This window comes from Portunus trituberculatus, chromosome 24, assembly GCF_017591435.1.
Source record: "Portunus trituberculatus isolate SZX2019 chromosome 24, ASM1759143v1, whole genome shotgun sequence".
NCBI lineage: Eukaryota > Metazoa > Arthropoda > Malacostraca > Decapoda > Portunidae > Portunus > Portunus trituberculatus.
Genome location: NC_059278.1, coordinates 8,659,861 through 8,675,921, shown reverse-complemented (window position 1 = coordinate 8,675,921; position 16,061 = coordinate 8,659,861). Strand labels below are relative to the sequence as shown.

Genomic DNA, 16,061 nt, shown 5'->3' with positions numbered 1-16,061 from the left:
ATGGATCACCGAAGGTCCAAAAACTGAAAAAAAATTGTTAGTTACAGACAAGAGACAAAAAACTGATGTCCAAACACTTGAAGCTTATGAAGAGACTGCGACAAACCGCTAAGTAACCAAAACACATCCCCGTGTCAGAAACAAGATAAAAAGCACTATATGTAAGTAGAAATACAACTCAGTAATACTAATACCTTTAATAGTAATAGTAAGTAATTAGACAGAGAAATCAAGACAGTGCTATGCTGACCACTATAGGGTAGCCAATAACCATAACATAACTCAAGGTAATACCAGCAGCAGTCGTGGTTGCCTTCAATATGTAACTGGCTGTCTGCTTATGTCCTTGTTCGCTAGCTTAGAAATCGTCTTAGGGGGTGAAATCCCTCAAGACTCTTTTCCGTGCAGTCAATATGTCTTTTTCCTTCTTTTCCCTTTCCTCCTCCTCCTCCTCCTCCTCCTCCTCCTCCTCCTCCTCCTCCTCCCTCTCTCTCTCTCTCTCTCTCTCTCTCTCTCTCTCTCTCTCTCTCTCTCTCTCTCTCTCTCTCTCTCTCTCTCTCTCTCTCTCTCTCTCTCTCTCTCTCTCTCTCTCTCTCTCTCTCTCTCTCTTCTCTTTCCTGTATGGGCTGTTCATCCGTGACTACATCTCTGCCAGTCTCTACACTGACACTGAGGTTTCCAGGCGGCTCCCTGCACCCATTTCTTCCACTAGAGCAGAACTGTATGCTGTACTGGAGGCGCTCCACATTGTGGCGCCTCTCCATAAGAATGTATATTTCTTTATTGACAGTCAGGCTGCATTGTACGCCCTTCAATCCACCTCCCCCATGGACTGTGATCTAGTTAATAAGTGTCTTGATCTCATCCACACCCTAGAAGGTGCTGGTGCCACGGTCCATTTCATCTGGATACCCTTTCATGTGGGTATCCCTTTAAATGAAAAAGCAGACCACCTTGCTCAGTGTGCCCTACAAGATGACACAGTGGACCCTGGCACTGAGTACACTCTGGGTTATGTTAAGAGTAGCATTAAGGGCTTTGTACAAAGTAGCATTAGTGATCAGTTGGAGCTTTGTTGCCATAGGGGCAGTAGCACTAGTCTTCACTAAACATGTGTCTCCCAGAGCTGTGCTTACACCTACGGGAGACACACTGCATCACATGACAGGGTGGCAGTGAGGCTCAGATTACGCTACAAATACTTTTGGGAAGTCAGTGCTTCTCCTGGTGTGTGCTGTGTGCTACACCAAGGGGACACACTCTGCGTCACTATATCATGGAATGTCCTCTCATTGCTAAATTTAGGCCACAAGGTCAGCATGATTTGTACAGCCTCATTGACCATCTCCTAGACTCTGCCACCCTCAGGGATATACTCAGGGAATATCCTCAGTTTGCTCCCAGACTGTAGGATGTCTTAGGCAATAAGGTGTGCAATATGTGTATTTATTTAATGAAATACTTGTATTCTTGTTGTGTATACTGTCCAGTTATTTTTGTGATACTTTAACCTTAAGTCTTTGCCCAGGGGGTGGGTGGCAAGGCCCATCCTCTTCCTTTGTTGTAATCCTTTATTAATTCAACAATAAATGTATCAATCAATCAATCTTTTCTGTACTATCCTCTTACCTTTTCCGTGATATTGTTTCCCTCACTAATAGGTTAGAATGGTTACCCAGAAAGTCTTGTGAGGACCATCTCGGAGTTTGTTGCTGTTTGGACTTCGTTTGTGTTAATTTTTGTTCCCTTCGTTATTTCCTTCCTTTTGCATAAGCGCTGAAAAGAACATGCCGAATAAGGGACGCTCAGGTTCTCGTCATCATTTCAAAATCATTCTTTTCCTCCAGATAACAGTAATATCATTCATTCCCAGTAGAGGGCGAGCGATATATTCCTTTCACGGGGCATCCACGCCCTGAATATAAGGTCGATCATATACAGGTGGAAATTTTGGAATTCATCCATACACACGATTAACATTATCCGAAGTGCAACAGGTGGCATGTGTGTGTGTGTGTGTGTGTGTGTGTGTGTGTGTGTGTGTGTGTGTGTGTGTGTGTGTGTGTGTGTGTGTGTGTGTGTGTGTGTGTGTGTGTGTGTGTGTGTGTGAGAGAGAGAGAGAGAGAGAGAGAGAGAGAGAGAGAGTAGTAGTAGTAGTAGTAGTAGTAGTAGTAGTAGTAGTAGTAGTAGTAGTAGTAGTAGTAGTAGTAGTAGTAGTAGTAGTAGTAGTAGTAGTAGTAGTAGTAGTAGTAGTAGTAGTAGTAGCAGTAGTAAATATCAAAAGTATCAACAAAAAAAAAGAAATTACCAATAGGAAAACAAATTAAATTGCAAAATCTACTACGAAAACTTTGCCACGGCCGCCATTTCATTCCACTCTCATGTCGTGACGTCACTGGAATGCACAGTCACGGAGGACAACTGTTTCCCTTCGCTTTTCCCATTCCCGTAAAAGTCAACATAGTGGATTCTCTCTTACTCTCCCTCCCCAATCCCGCCTATTCCTCCTACTCCTCCCGTCCTCCCCAAACCCATCCTCTCTCCCTCCTTTCCTCCTCCCATGTAGGAACCTTTAAATTTATATTTCTCATGGTTTTTATGGTCCCGCAGCAGCAGCTTTCTTTATTTACGAGCTACCGTACTCTTGTAGGGATGTTGCCAATACGATGCGTCTCGTAAACCTCATCTAACATCTTTCTTCATTGCGTGTAGACAACCTGAAGCCTCCTTCTACCTTTTTCACCCACCCCTCCTTCCTTTGCCTTTCTTTCATAGTCTTGTCCCTTCCTCCTTATTTTCTTGATTCATCTCACTTCCTTTCCTGCATAGACTGGTATCGCTTCTCACTGCACCTCGCCTCACAGTCCCCCAATCTCACAGTCTCACAGTCTCCCGGCCACACGAGGTTTCTGTACTGTGTGAAAATTTCGAGAGCGAGACAAACACGGCGAGCCATGAACAAGAACGAGCCTCCGTAACAATAGCCAAGTAGACATGTGTATTGATCTCCCTACCTCGGGGGAGGAAGACCTTAAAGAGCAAGGAGAAGGATGCTAAGGGGAGGGAAGTGAAGGCGGGGGAAGGGCAAGAAGTTGGGTAGGACGCAAAGAGGTGCTTGTGAGGTTAGTTGTGAAGGCATGACCTCGGTGTGTTTGTGCTGGGAAATGCAAAAGATCCCTGGAGGCCAACTTCGCGATCCTGTGACTTTGGAAAGCTACAGCTTCTTCTACTCCTCCTACCACTTCTGCTCCTCCACCTCCCGCTCCTTTGGTATGGAGTGCGCAGTTTTGTGATCACGGTGGTTTGAGGAGGAGGCAGAGAAGGAGGAGGAGGAGATGCAGGGTACGATGGTGGCCTCATACCAAGTGTGGGAGGCACCTGAAGCGGGTGGGTGAATCGTATGAAAGAAGGAGTAAACATACGATTATCTCGGCGTGGCGGCTGTGAATGGAAAGAGATGGAAGCCTTTGCCAGGGCGGGCGAGGAGGAACCCAGGGCTTGTTCATGATCTCCCGCGCGTTTGTGGATTTGTGTGAGGCACGTGTGTGTTTTTGGTCATGGTTTGAGAGAGAGAGAGAGAGAGAGAGAGAGAGAGAGAGAGAGAGAGAGAGAGAGAGAGAGAGAGAGAGAGAGAGAGAGAGAGAGAGAGAGAGAGAGAGAGAGAGAGAGAGAGAGAGAGAGAGAGAGAGAGAGAGAGAGAGAGAGAGAGAGAGAGAGAGAGAGAGAGAGAGAGAGAGAGAGAGAGAGAGAGAGAGAGAGAGAGAGAGAGAGAGAGAGAGAGAGAGAGAGAGAGAGAGAGAGAGAGAGAGAGAGAGAGAGAGAGAGAGAGAGAGAGAGAGAGAGAGAGAGAGAGAGAGAGAGAGAGAGAGAGAGAGAGAGAGAGAGAGAGAGAGAGAGAGAGAGAGAGAGAGAGAGAGAGAGAGAGTGACATTCGCGCCGGAGAAGACACAGGCAATGGTTGTCTCTCGGTCCCCAGCCGCCATGGCAGCAATGGCAGGAAAGTTGTCTTTTGGCGCTGCTGCTCTCCCACTCCAAGATGACGTCAAGATACTTGGAGTGGAGGTGGATCGAGGGCTGAGGTTTGACAGCCATGTCAAATCCATTGCCAAGAAAGCCTCTCACAGGATCTCCGCTCTCAGAAGGATCGCCAGTTTCCTCGACAGGAAGGGAGACTGCTGCTGTACAAGGCACAGGTGCGGCCCCACCTTGAGTACGCAGCTCTCTCCTGGATGTCCTGTGCCGCCACACACAGAAGGAGACTGGACAGCATCCAACGCCGCGCCATACGGCTAGTAGATGCTGCAATACCACCTCACCCAGAGCCTGAGCGTCCCTTGATTCACTGGAACACCGCAGAGATGTGGCGGCAATCGTAGTGTTCCATAAGGCACAGGTGCAAAGAGTGCCACATCTGGCAGGGCTGCGTCATCCTCTGAGAGTCACCGCACGGAGCACGAGAACGGTGCTCAATGGTGGTGACGCCGTAGAGGTGCCGCGATCCCACGGGTGTCAGCATCAACGCACCTTCGCAGGACGCGTCTCCAGGATGTGGAACTTGTTCACGGCCGCGGTGCCTCACGTCCAGGAGATGAACACACACAGTGTCAAACTGATGGCACATAAGTGGAGACAGACACTGCCAACTCCTCTGACACTCTTTGTGACGTGACACTCAGTGTAGTGCAGTGCGTGAATAGTGCTAGTGAAGTGAAAAGAACAGTGCTCCATTTACATGCTGACCATCTTGTATATTTTCTATTTTAAGTCTTGTAAATATTGTAGAGAAATAGATTGTAGTACCCTTAGAATAGGTAGCACACGACAGTGCGCCTTTGGGTACATGTTCTTCTGTATAAATTATGTTTAAATAAAAAAAAAAAAAAAAAAAGAGAGAGAGAGAGAGAGAGAGAGAGAGAGAGAGAGAGAGAGGTGGGGAGTGAAGGAAAAATCACGCCCCTTCCCATATCACTTGCCAAAAAATGTCTCGGCACAGGGCGGGGTGAGCCTTATCTATCTGCGTGACGCCCTTGATTATAAAAAAGCGAAATAGAGAGAGAGGGAGGAAAAATAAATACCACTGCGAGTTATAACGCAAGATAACGGAGCATTTGAGAGTCGAGGCAGAGCAATAATTAACAAGGTGGGCAAAACTTTTAAATGAATCACTTTTTATAACTCACCTAAATTATTACCCTAAACACCACCACCACCACCACCACCACCACCACTACCACGACACACCCACACAAAATCTAAAACCTGATAAACTCATGCATTCCGTAATATTAATAATCGTTAGGTGACCAAGCATCGGGAGCGTCAAACACATAACACTGATGACGTACAGATTAATAAACGAAATTAACTACTGCAATAACCTCTCCTTCATGACGCTGGCCGAGCATTAATTCAATCGGTGCTGAGGCGAGAGAGGGACGCGGTGTCAGGAAAGGGAGAAGCTACGAGTGAGCGAGCAAGTGAAGGATGCGAGAGTCTTCCCATAAAGCAAAGAGAAAAGTATCCCACGGGGTGTAGTGGACGTGTATACAGAGGCTTACAATTTATCACATTCCACGAGGAGATCTTATAATGTGGAGATGGAGGAGGAGGAGGAGGAGGAGGAGGAGGAGGAGGAGGAGGAGGAGGAGGAGGAGGAGGAGGAGGAGGAGGAAGAGGCGCTGAGTGAGTTATATCGAGCCGTCCATCTGTGTCTGGCCAAGATGTATCAGACAAGGAGCTCTTTGGCCGCCTTTTCCCTCAATTTACACGTATTTTGAGCCGAATTTAAGGGAGAAAGAGGGAGTGCTGAGAGGTAGTGACGGGAGTGGTTGGTGCAGGATGGCGATGGTGGTGGTGGTGGTGGTGGTGGTGGTGTCGCTATAAAAATATACGCCTCCATCTTTTTTTTTTTTTTTTGTTCCAGCCGCTTCCGGGAACTAACCTTGGAAAAAAACAATAAAGGACACACAATATTTTCCGCTCCACATTACTGTTTTTCTCCACCTACATGTATCTATATTTTTTCCCCTTCTGGTTCAGTTACTCCACTCCTGACTCAATTTCCCCCACCCCCGACTCTCTCTCTCTCTCTCTCTCTCTCTCTCTCTCTCTCTCTCTCTCTCTCTCTCTCTCTCTCTCTCTCTCTCTCTCTCTCTCTCTCTCTCTCTCTCTCTCTCTCTCTCTCTCTCTCTCTATCTATCTATCTATCTATCTATCTACATCTCTTTCATACACACACTCCAAGGTATTTTCAAGTAATCCTTTATTTCTATTGTTTACCTGATCTAATAATTATCCACAAGAGCTTCCTGTCTATTTCTAGAATGATTCCTTGTATTTTCTTCGAAGTCTTTTAATCACCATCCTTTTACTCATTTTTTTCTACTTCTCCTCCTTCGTCTTCCCACGCTGCTTCTCATTCTCCTCCTCCATCTCCTCCTCTTGCTTGCGTCCACTGCCTCCTTCTCCCAACGCCCATACCATCGCCCTATCACTCTTCTGGATGGCCGCCCGGTAGGCTCTTCCTTCTTCCTCCTGCGCACCTCCCTGTTATGATATTCAGAGAACCCACCGCGCCATGCCTTCCTTCTCCTTCTCCCCTTCCTCCTCCTCTTCCTCCTCCTCCTCCCCTCTTCCTCCTCCTCCTCCTCCTCCTCCTACTCTAATACCCATATCTCTCACAGCAGGTCAAGAAATTCTCAGCATTTCCCCTGCTTCAGGAAGTGCGTGCATTAATGAAATTGTTTCTCAGAGGAAAGTTTAGTTTTTCCGTTGGAGCGTTGGAGTAAAACCTTGTAGAAGTTGAAAGTTACTGTATTACTTTCGCTTAAGCAAGATTTCCATGCTGGCTTCCCACCGGTGGATTTTCTTACCGCCTTGAGACGTGTTGGTCCAGCGAAGCGATGGAATGCGGTGTCTGTGTGTCTGACTGTTTGTATATATCTCTATCCGTCTGTTCATTGGTCTGTCTGGGTATCTGAGTCTGTCTCCAACAATCCTCATCATTGATTTAGTTTAGCTTTCCGAGTGCAAAGTTCCAGGCAAGAATTCTTGGGCGCTAGTATTTCCAAGACGCCATATCGGCTTTCACTGCACTTTTTTTTCCCTTTAAAATAGCTAGGAGTAACATTTCATCTCAATCCCCACACAATCTCTCCTTTCCTTCCTTCCTCCCTCCTATGTCCATCCTTCATCCATCTCATCCCTGCAGCCCGCTGTCTCTCCGTCCCTCCATCCCACGTCGTTTATAAAGATTTTCCGATAGAGAAATGGCCAATAGAGGGCCTTGAAAACGCTCATTCCGATATATGATGACCATTGTCGCCTGCATCAGCATTCCAATGAATTTGCAGATCATCATATCCACAGGCGAGGTGATGAAAATGCCTCCGCTTAGTCGGGATGTTTGTTTAATTGAACTGATATATTTTTGATTGAAAGAACTGAAAGATGCTGTGGTTGTGTCTGCCAAGAATAGGCTGGGATGGCACATGGTAAGATGATGAAAACATTGTTGAGAAATATTAAGTGGCTTATTTGTTTGCAAATTGAAAGAGTTATGAAAAATAGTGGTTTTATGGCTCATTGTGATGATAGTATATGATGAAATTAGTAGTAAGAAGTTTTGAGTACAGGGTAACTATGCATACTTGTTTTTTATTCGTGAGTTTTAATTAAGGACTTCCAGGGAATCGTTGCAGTATTAGCTAAGAAAACACTGGGATGGTGGATGTTGAAATAATGAAAACATCTGTTGTTGAGTAGTTCCGAATACCTAAAGGTTATCGATATTTATTTCACTGATACTTGAGATTTTAGACAAGATTTGTAAGGAATCGTGGGGTTTATCTGCCAAAAAGAGACTGGAAAGGAGATTAGCAACACGATACGCTATGAGTGGTTTAGAATAGAAAGAATGTTGAAGTATGTTGAAGTAAACTATCAGAGTTCTATGGGTTTATGGTTGTGTCTGTTAATCCTTTCGCAACTGCACAAAATCTTCACATAACCAGCAACAAATTAACAAATACAACATTAACTTCTTATTCTATTTCTTTTTTATTTCAGTGCTAATGTGTAAATCGTTTTCTTTTTATAGAACTCTGAATATTAATAAAACATGACCGAGATAGTGAAAGTGTTAAGAAGACAACATAACGGAGATGGATGGTGAGATGAAGGGAACAACACTGGGTAGTTCTGGTGGTTTGATACTGACGGCTGTTGTTTGATAATCTGAAAACACTGCGATGATGGATGAGAGAACGGTGAAATTGGTGCCACATTAAGGATGTTTGTTTCATTAATTTGACGGATTATTAACAGCTGTGGCATAAAAGAGTCGTGAAGAATCGTTGTTTTATCTGCTAAGAAGACAATGGACTAATGGATGATAAGGACGGTGATAGGAGGCGATGCATACGTCACTGTCACACTAGGGGGAGGACCAAGGACAGAGGAGAACAGAGAGGAAGAGATAGAAGTGCAGAGGAGAAAATAAATAACACGTTTGTCCTTATCGGATTTGCCAGCCACTTTTTCCCTCTCAAGCCGAATTTCAGAGGAATGTCTTTGGTGGCCATTTGAGATCTTTTTCCCCTTTGCGTTCTTCTGCGTTCCCTTTGTCTATTTCCTTCGCCGTCGCCACATGTCGTGATTTCCCCTCACCTTGCCGACCTTCTCCCCTCTCCCCGCGTCTTCTCTGCAGCGGCTCCTCCATTCTCCGCTCCCCTTTGTGTTTGCTTTGAGGTCCATTTCATCTTCGTCCTGGACAGAGGCTTTGATTTTTGGCGTGCGGGTTATTCTTATTTCTATTTTTTCCTCTCTCATCTTTTATCCTTCAGTGTTTCTCTCTTTAGTTCTTCTTTAGCTCTCGTCCTCCTTCCTCCCTTTCAGATTCTCACTTCTATCTTCCCCTTGTGTCCACTCCATGTTTCCTCCTCCCCTCCTCGCTCTCTTCCTCTCTCGTTCACTAGTTTCTTTCCCTCCTGCCTGCGTCCTTCCTTTCCCTTTGGTCCACCTTACGGCCCCTATTGGCTCTTGACCCTCTCGCGACAGTTTCCTTCCTCCTTCCTTTCTTCATTTTTCCTTCCTCTTCTCTTCCCTTCCTTCTATCATTTTCTCACTATTCGTGGCCTGCGTTCCGTTACTGGTTTCCTTTCCATTATCGTGTGGATGTCTTCTTTTTTTGGGTTTCTTTGTTTTTTTTTTCTTTTTCTTTTTTGTTGCCTTCCTACCATCTTACGGCATCTTTCTTGTTTCCTCTCTTACTTACTTTTCTTTTTACTTTCTTCCATTTCTTTCGTGACTGTTGAAAATCTCGCAGCAGTTTGTATCTTTTTTCCTCTTTTAGTTCTTTTCTTTAATTTCGTTTCACCTTTTTTTGTTTCCTCCCCACAATGCTGCAATAACTTTCTTTTTTCCCTCCCTCCCTTGTTCCTCTTCTCTCTGGTTTCCTCTCCACCATCTTGCGACAGTGTCCTTTTTTCCTCCCTCCCTCTGTCCATCGCTTTCTTTATCTCTTGTTACCTTTAACCTTCAATACTACCATCTTCCCTTCCTCTTGCTGCTCTCTGTCGTCCATAACAATAACTTGATCAGAATAACTTCCCGTGAACTTCTCTCCTCTCTCATAAACTTCGAATCGATTACCGGCAACCATATAAACCTTCTTGCTATGGGATTAGTTCATCTGCCACGTTGTTGATCTTCCTTTATCACTCCATGCTTACCTGCCTCGGATTCTAAGAGTATGTCAGCCTCCGTACGTGTTCTCTCAAGGCCTGCACCTCCCTCCAAGTTGTGATGATGTTCGGCATTAATCACAAGTTTGCTGGTAAAGTTAGCCAGCAGTGATGTCGAACGAGACGAGGAGAGCCATCTGACCTCACGTAAAGCCGTCTACATTGTCGATATTTCCTTCTCTCCTCCCATTTCTCTCTTCTATTGATTCCTTTGTTGTTCGGTTTTTTTTTTTTCTTGCCTTTTGCTTTTTTCTAGGCCATCGATATTTCCTTTTTCTCCTTCCATTTCTCTCTGTCTTTTTACGGATTTCTTTGTTTATCGTTTTGTTTTTACCTTCTATGATTTTTTTTTTTTCGTTTTCTAGATTTAAGGCCTCTGACGACCATATTTTACCTTTCATAATTCACTTTATATTGTGATACATCTCTCTCTCTCTCTCTCTCTCTCTCTCTCTCTCTCTCTCTCTCTCTCTCTCTCTCTCTCTCTCACTCTGTATTCATTTATTCATTTATCCCATATTTTTCTTTACCTTTTTCGTCCTTTCCTTTTCCTTTTCCATCTCAGATATCAATTTCCCCATGTTTCCCTCTCTTCCTTCCTATATTTTCTCCGTTACTCTTCACTTCCCTCCCTACATCACTCCAACCCATCCCCTTTCCCATATGTCTATCAATTCTTCCCTTCTTTTCTTTTTAACTTCTCTCCAACCCTCCATCTCTCCCGCCTTGTCTCCATCCGATCGTCTCTCCCATTTTTCCCTTCCTTGCGTCCATCCTTTTCCAGATTCCAAAGACTTCTGATGCTGCCAACAAACCGCCTCCCTACGCTACAGGCACTCCAGCACCCCGGTAGCACCCTAGTAGCACCAAAGTTCCCCCTTAGCACCTCCCTACCCATGACAACATCCTCTACAGCCATCAGAAACACCCGCTCTCTGCCAACATCCTGATGCCTCGTACAAAAAATTATTTGATCCTATCACAAGTTACAGTTCTATGGGGTGAGGTGGTGTAGGTGAGTGAGGGAAGGTGTGTGTGTGTGTGTGTGTGTGTGTGTGTGTGTGTGTGTGTGTGTGTGTAATTCACTGTTTGATCTGCTGCAGTCTCTGACGAGACAGCCAGACGTTACCCTGAGGAACGAGCTCAGAGCTCATTGTTTCCGATCTTCGGATAGGCCTGAGACCAGGCACACACCACACACCGGGACAACAAGGTCACAACTCCTCGATTTACATCCCGTACCTACTCACTGCTAGGTGAACAGGGGCTACACGTGAAAGGAGACACACCCAAATATCTCCACCCGGCCGGGGAATCGAACCCCGGTCCTCTGGCTTGTGAAGCCAGCGCTCTAACCACTGAGCTACCGTGTGTGTGTGTGTGTGTGTGTGTGTGTGTGTGTGTGTGTGTGTGTGTGTGTGTGTGTGTTTAATTTGGGGAGTGGTTGTCATACATTTTCAATTCATGTTGATTCTCTCTCTCTCTCTCTCTCTCTCTCTCTCTCTCTCTCTCTCTCTCTCTCTCTCTCTCTCTCTCTCTCATCTCTTCATTTCATAATACATTTCACACATAGCATTCGGCAATGCACTAAAATCCAGGATCATCCTACACCAATCCAGCACACACACACACACACACACACACACACACACACACACACACACACACACACACACACACACACACACACACACACACACACACACACACACCTGTCGTTCTCACTGTTGGTGGTCCCTCACATGTTCACCAGTTTCCGATTCCACGGACACGAAACAAACACACGCAACACAAACACAACAAACACAACACCGTCACAGGCACACCCACCGGGCAGCACAAGCCAAGGTCAGAGTGATGTTCTTCTCCGCTAAACACACCAGGGCAGTGTTTCTCCCCACTCTCCCTCTCCTTCTCCCTCCTTAACACTCGACAATCACCTGAGAGAGTTGTAATTACCTTTATAACATCACCGGACTTGAGTCAGTGGGTGAAAGTTATTTGCGACAATTACACTGCCTTTAGTCACAGGTAAGGCCAATAACCGGTGACTCCGCCCTTGTAATTAGTGACTTGTGTGAGTGAGTGAGGCTTTCCATTGCGCCTCACTACCTTGAATCATTAGAGCGAGGTTCTCTCCGGAAAATGAGGAAATAAGAGAAAATGTTGTGTAGGATCTTCTTCTTCTTCTTCTTCTTCTTCTTCTTCTTCTTCTTCTTTTGTCTTCATGAATATTTAGGTAACTTGATGGCCGGGTATGTTTGGGCTTCAACATTCTTCTCTGCTTGTCATGCCTTCCTCTTTCATTTGCTAATTCACTGAAAATTCACTGATGTATACTCTCTCTCTCTCTCTCTCTCTCTCTCTCTCTCTCTCTCTCTCTCTCTCTCTCTCTCTCTCTCTCTCTCTCTCTCTCTCTCTCTCTCTCAAGGGATTGCCACAAACACAAAAGTCCCACGCAAATTTACCACCAGGAATTGGAAGAAATATGGTCGATCGCAAGTTATTTTTCAGTTTTTTTTTCTTTTACTAAAATACGTGAAAAGTTTCCCTTGTCCTCGAAACGCCTGCCAGTTGTCACTTTTTTCTTTCTTTTTTGAAAGGGAGGAAATATTACGTTGTATTTTCCTGCGTTGTATTGTACCTGGTGCTGTGTATTTTAGCGGGCCTTCAGTTTACGAACTTCTCCCCTTCATTGCTTTATTATCATCAACGTCGCTTACTTAATTACCTCGATGCGCTCAAGTATTATAAGCCCTCGCTCTTAAGAAGTGGGCTTACAGCAGCTTGTATAAAATGTTCGTAAGCAGCCTTGTATCCAAATTCTAAATTTACTCGCATGAACATATGCAAAAATTGGAATTTCAAACAAGAGTTAAGCTTTCCATTGTGATTCTCTTTGTTTTCCATCTCTTTCCTTGCTTTTCTCCTGTTGCTCACCTTTTCAAACCCAAATCTACCTTTACTTGGGTTTATTTCTTCCTTTATTCGCGTATGTTCGTCATTCTTGTGGTTCCTCATCCTGCATCTTGCCCCTCACTTTTTTCATCAGCCGCCCATCAGCCAGACCCAGACGTCCCCAAGGGCCGCAGCTCAGAGCCACGCCCCAAGACGGGCCATCCGGAGCTTCCTCCCGCAGTAAAACTCCAGAGCAAAGCGGCTTAATGAACGGCTGCATCTGGCGACCACGGAGACGACGGCACGAGGTAAATAAACAAAATAAAATACACCAACGGAGCAAGGTCAATAACAAAATGACGACCCCACAAAGTATAGTCAAGCAGCGCTAAATTGGATACTAACACACATATATACGTGGAAATACACAAGTTTCTGAACCTGCATCAAAGACTTTCGTGATAAACTCCAGAAACCTGAGATAAGAGCCCCAAGCGGTGCCTCCTGCCGGGCTGAGGCTTGACACACACACACACACACACACACACACACACACACACACACACACACACATATAGCCTTTCCCAGCCGCCCTCTGAGAGACGCACTCACGCCACATGCACGCCGCTGATGGAGACCAGATCAGCTGAGTGGTGAGGTAGGAGGAGGAGGAGGAGGAGGAGGAGGAGTTAGAAGAAGAAGAGGAGGAAGAGGGGGATACGCTGGTGAGTGATGTCATTCCGAGTGGCAGTGCGAGATGGAAGGGAAGGACAAGCGAGGGAGAAGGAATAGAAGGAGTGAGGAAGAGAGGCTGGGAGGGAAGGAGGAAGCTTGTTGGAGGATGAATAGCGGTCAAATGCGATAGTGACACTTCAACAAGAGAAGAATATATGCTCATAAGGGATTGTGTGTGTGTGTGTGTGTGTGTGTGTGTGTGTGTGTGTGTGTGTGTGTGTGTGTAGCAAAAAGGCTCAGCATGAATATATGAATGAGTATAGTAGCATTGGGTGTGAATAGATAGTAAGGGTGGTACATGAGCTAAGAGTGTGGGTTGTTAGTATGGGTGGCTGTAATGCACAGGGCACCATATTCTGAAACATTTTACGCCACACCTGTACTTTTTTACAAAAGCTCTAGTTCAAAATACAGCTTTTTAAGGGTCTTTTTATATAACAAAATTACAACATGATTTAAGAGGAGAAACACTCATGACAGCCCAGCTAGTAGTATCTGAGGCCTTTGAAAATAGATGTAATGAGAGGACAGTGTTTCTGAATACGAACCAGGATACGAACCCGGAGCAACACAATCCCCGGGAGAGAGGAATCCCATAATCACTCTCCCGGTAATCGGATTTTCACTCGCTGAGTTGCTGATCCACAGGCGCCCAGGAAAAAGTCCTCTTGTTAACTATTGATTATTATTACGTGTGTGTGTGTGGGTGTGTAGTAGTAGTAGTAGTAGTAGTAGTAGTAGTAGTAGTAGTAGTAGTAATTCAACATGTATACTTGATACCTGAGTCACCACTGGACAATTTCATGCTTCAGTTATTCATGTTTTTTTTTTTTTTCCTCCTTGTTCACACATATAAAAAAATAAAATAAATAAACAAATAAAACTCTGACTCTTGCTTCATCAAAGCGACAACAGTACGGGAACATTACTCGTCACCTGCCGACCTCCACCCGTCCGTCACCTTGTCAAGTCTTCATCCTCCAGTTGGCGCGGGGACAAAGGGGAAGGAGCTATTATATCCCATCTCCGCCTTAATATTCTAGACACTACGATCTACGAAAAACATCTATTTTCATTCTGCTCATCATTGTTAATCGTAACCGTTTGTATTTTCTAATTAAGATTCTTCAAAAACTGGCAATTTGTTTGTAAGGTCAAACAAATAGATGAAAATAATGTTTGCCATGATGTTTTTCAAGGTTAGGTGAAGGACAGGCTAGTGTATTCAAAAGTGTTCATCAGGTGAGTCTTAATAGCAGATTGTCAATAGCATCGTCCTTCATTTGTCCACCATTCACTCTCCGCTGACCGAAATCTGCAAACCTGGATATGCTACAATCTTTCATCCATCTCTTCCCGCCGCTCCCCGCTCCTCTTATCCACACGCACAGAAAAAAAAATGTAGTCCTTACAATTCCCTTCCGGTCTGCAACTCGAAAGCAAACTTTTCCCTCTTAATGAGCACTGAGCCGGGGAGATAAAGCAGGATTTTACAGTCTGGTATTTCCCGCTCCAAACAAGTGGTGGGCAATACACTGCCGCCAGTTTTGATGGTACGTGTTAACCAGGAGTCAGGTAGACGAGGAGAAAAATGCCTTTTGTTTTATCTCGTCTTTTTCATGATGAGTGAAGCCAAAAAGTTACTATTCAAAGTTCAAACCTTGCGTAAAAGTTAAGCGAAAAAAGACATTAATGATAGCAACTTTATTCACAAATATATTTTTATCATCTCTTTCTGCTTTTCATTCAATCTTAGCCGGAATTGTTTAACTGTGGCGTAAAAAAAACTGAAGTCATTGGCAGTAGAAATCTGATCAATGAACGCTCCTTTTTTATTATTGTATATCATTTCTTCTCCTTTCCGTCTTTCATCCTAACCAAAATTAGTTAACTACAAAGTGAATATCTAAGAAGGAAATTACTGATGAAAATTCTACTCATAAACACATTCTACCTACAATTCCCTTCTTCCTCGTTTCTCCGTCCTGCATCTAAACTGGAATTACTGCAGAGAGGAGGGAGTTCGGCAATAATGGCTTTTGGCGCAAAGTTCCTACGTCTCTCTTTACTCATTTTATGTCCTTGCGCAAGTTGTCAATCGGTGTGTCATTTAAGCGACACGCGGAACTCGTGCTGGGAACGAGTCATGACATTCGACTCTTCTACTTCAGTTGAGCGTAATGTTCCTCACGCTGTTCCGTCTCTTCTTTGTGAGTTCAGCCAGACACGCATTTCACTTACTCTCAATTCTCACTCCACCAGGTCCACTCTCAACCCATTACGGCTAGTAGAAGCACTCTCCCACGTGAGCTCTCCTACTTTCCCGAAGCTCACTATCAGAAAGTGTCAAGGGAAGTTACTGATAAAGTCTTGTGTGATTTTCTTTATTAGGAAATCCTTCATTGTATATTCAGTACAAGTTTGTGCAAATGGCAAGAAAACAAAAATGACATAGTGAATCGGTCACCGCAATGGGAGAGTTCGAAATAGTTGAAAAAAATCACCGACCGACTTATTTTTACGCAAATGATTCGGTAGGCCGGAAAAAAAAACGTCATCCATCTTGAATCTCATGCACTTTATATCTCTGCCCGGAATCATGCCAAGTCTGTTCTTCAACTTGCCAAACACTCTTTCATAAATAGGAAATTTCAAAATCTTTCAAACTCAAACTCTCCTCGTGAC

The 16,061-nt window shown here is 44.6% G+C and overlaps 1 long non-coding RNA gene across 1 annotated transcript in view; it reads left to right on the top strand.

Annotated features, from left to right (window-relative positions):
* The window catches only part of LOC123508417, a 98,558-nt gene that overhangs the window by 67,308 nt on the left and 15,189 nt on the right, over window positions 1-16,061 (top strand). Inside the window, exon 2 of the long non-coding RNA XR_006675939.1 lies at window positions 12,796-12,949. This is a non-coding gene — a long non-coding RNA (uncharacterized LOC123508417). The remainder of the gene's footprint in view (window positions 1-12,795; window positions 12,950-16,061) is intronic.